This window comes from Primulina tabacum, chromosome 4 (assembly GCF_025594145.1).
Source record: "Primulina tabacum isolate GXHZ01 chromosome 4, ASM2559414v2, whole genome shotgun sequence".
NCBI classification, from domain to species: Eukaryota; Viridiplantae; Streptophyta; class Magnoliopsida; order Lamiales; family Gesneriaceae; genus Primulina; species Primulina tabacum.
In genome coordinates this window covers 14,246,579-14,249,848 of record NC_134553.1, presented here as the reverse complement: position 1 = coordinate 14,249,848, position 3,270 = coordinate 14,246,579, and positions in this window count along the sequence as shown.

Here is a 3,270-nt window from a genome sequence, read left to right as displayed (position 1 = left end):
ACCTCTTGCCAAATGAGATCAATGTGAGTTTGAATGGCATTTTTTGGTCTGGCCTCTTCTTGCATTTTATCTTTGCCCTTTGGATCAGTCAGGATATGAGGAATGCTCAATCCTGAGGTAGTTGCATCAATGCCCTCTCTGAACACCACCCCTTTTGATCTGGCAAATGGTAGAGGAGTGTAGCTAGAGATAGTGATCAGTGGAGCTTTAACTCCAACAAGCTTCTTCTTGTCACCATATGCAGTGACTTTCTTCTTCGGTAGAATGACGGAAAGAGGCAACTGATCCTCAGTTGCGGTTTCAGCTGGAACTGCTTTCAGAGGAACAACCTTGATAGGCTGTTGAGCTTCCGATTCCATCAACTTATCAATTGGCATGGTTCCAACTGTTGCAGCAGGCTTGGTCTTCAAAGTCCTTGGCTTTTGATAACTTTGGGAGACGGAGTCTTCTCGGAATTAGTTTCACTTACAATCAACTTGCGTTTGATTGTCTTCTTCTGGACAGTCTTCCTCTTTTGGACTGATTTGGGAGCTTCTTGAGTCCCAATCTCCTTCTTGATTTTCAGAAATTGTTCAGGGGACATTTCCAACTTTTGCTTTGGTGGCTGAACATGCGTTGAAGATTTTCAGTTTGGATGATCTCTCTGAATCATCAGCCACTATCCCCTTGACCTTCATCAAATAGCTTAACTGCACAGCAAAACCCATGGACTGCTTTGTCGACTGAAACATATTCCTCAAAGTGTTGAAGATGATGTTCTTCTAGTTCACCTTCCGACCAGCCATAATAACAGTCATGGATTGAAACTTTTCCAAAGTCAGTGCAGCAAATGATCCAGCCTTTGCCAAGAGACCCTTTGCTACTATATCTGCCAGCAGTTGTACTTTGACTTCAGTTCCTTTTTGGGATCGAAAACCTTGATTTTCCGACCATCAGCTGAGAGTAGGGTTTGCATTTCCTCAATATCAGATGATTAAACTTCAGTGAGATAAGCTAGCCCATCACTAGGCAGCTAAAAAGGATTGCAAAATAATTCTTCCTCAATGACCAACAACTGACCATTCACGGCAGTCTTGATGTTTCCGTTATGATCGAAGAACCCATTTGCATAGATATCCTGAATCTCTTTGGTATAGATTTCTTGGGAAGATAAACCCAAGAATGATTTTAATCCAGTTGCTTCTAGTTTCAGAAAAAACATTCTTGACTCCTTCGTCTTTCACAGTAAAGATAGAGTCAAAATCAATAGCCATCGCGTTCATTATGTGAGCAGGAACCTGGTTGGCCATTTGAATAATCTTGAGATTCTGCGAATGAGTATTCTGAGAGAAAAAATTTGCTCTGAATGTTTGAATGTGCGCGTAAGAAGAGAAACTGAAATGAAGCGGGGTAAATTACTTATGTACGTGACTGTTCAAATCATTGGACATGTGTTAGTCCAGGAAAATTTGGATAAAAAACGTGTGTGTGTTGTAAAAGCGTGTGTAGAAAATACATGGATTATGTGGGTCCACGTAACAAAATACTATTGATTGAAAGACATCAATTAATGCTTCGATAACCAGTCACATTATTAGATTTGGAATATAAAACGATTAATTAGTTAACTTATATGAGAAGATTAGCTAAATTATCAGCTGATTGATAAGTTGTGAGACTGAATTATGTCAGATGACAATTCACTAACTACTGTCTTCTCAGTTAACCTCTTAAAATCGATATTCTCCCTAAATAAATGCATATATAAAATTTGTAAAACTGAACAACTGATAGAGTGACGTAAGCTTCAGAAGATGAAACGGCGAGGATAATGATTACATCCTTTCAGTTGCTTTGAACCTGAGTTATAAATAAGAGTAACATAGTTAGTCTTAACATATTATAACGAATATTTCAAGAGATATAATGGCAGGTTCAAGTAGTTCAAGAGTTCCAGATATGGCCGAAGAATTCATGGATGTAGCTCTGGAAGAAAGAAAGACTGCTATGGAGGATACAGTCTTTCACAAGATTCTCCGTTTCTGGCAAAAACTACAAGAGCTTCAGTCCCTTCTGCAGGGAGGAGCAGTTTTCACCCCCAAACGGGTGAACAAAATGAAGAAATATCGACGGCACCTGCGTGTTGCTGATGAGGTGGACATCTTCTCGGATGAAGGTGTCTACCTACTGATGCTTATTAAAGAAAGGAGGACTCTGAAGCACATTGCTATTTCAGAGGGCTTCCTGAAGACTTCCACAGGGGACATCACTCGTTGGTGACCTTGTGGAGGTCTGCTGTTAAGAATGAAATCATCAATGTACGCTCCGTTTATAATAAATGAAATTTTTATCTATTTTATCGTTGTCTCTTTACTTTCTGCAAACAAATTAATATTAGTTGATAAATATATAACAAAATGAATACAGCAAAAGATAAGAGACTAACTGACATCAGTTGATAAACTTAAACTGATAAATGACGAATTGATTAAACAGTAGTTGACAATACATCAATAAAACTGATTAAGATTAATCAATTAAACCAAGTATATTGCGAAAGTGAGAAAAGTTAGTCTCTGGCAATGGTTTGGTGAAAATGTCAGCTGCTTGTTGTTCAGTTGATACATACTCTAGTCTGATAGCTTTCTTTAGAGCATGATCTCTGATGAAGTGATACCTGACATCAATATGCTTGGTCCTTGAGTGAAGAACTGGATTGTATGTGATCGCAATTGCACTTGTATTGTCACAAAATATAGGAGATTCTTGGGCGTCAACTTCATAATCTTTCAGTTGTTGCTGAATCCAGAGCAGTTGGGCACAGCAGCTTCCAGCAGCAACATATTCTGCTTTAGTTGTGGAGGTAGCTGTGGATGTTTTCTTCTTGCTAAACCATGAGATCAGTCGGTCTCCTAGAAACTGACAAGATCCACTGGTGCTTTTACGATCTAGCTTACATCCTGCATAGTCTGCATCTGAATATCCAACTAAATTGAAAGTAGAGTATTTAGCGTACCATAATCCCACATTTTGAGTGCCTTTTAAATATTTTAAAATTCTTTTGGCAACTGAAAAATGCGATTGTTTAGTATTTGCTTGAAATCTAACACACATGCAAACAACAAATATTATATCGGGACGACTAGCAGTTAGGTACAATAATGAACATATTAAACCTCTGTAGAGTGTCGTCTCAACTGATATTCCTCCTTGATAATTGTCCAGTTTGACTGATGAACTCATGGGTGTGCTTGCGGCTGAGCATGTTTCCATGCCAAATTTCTTCAGCAA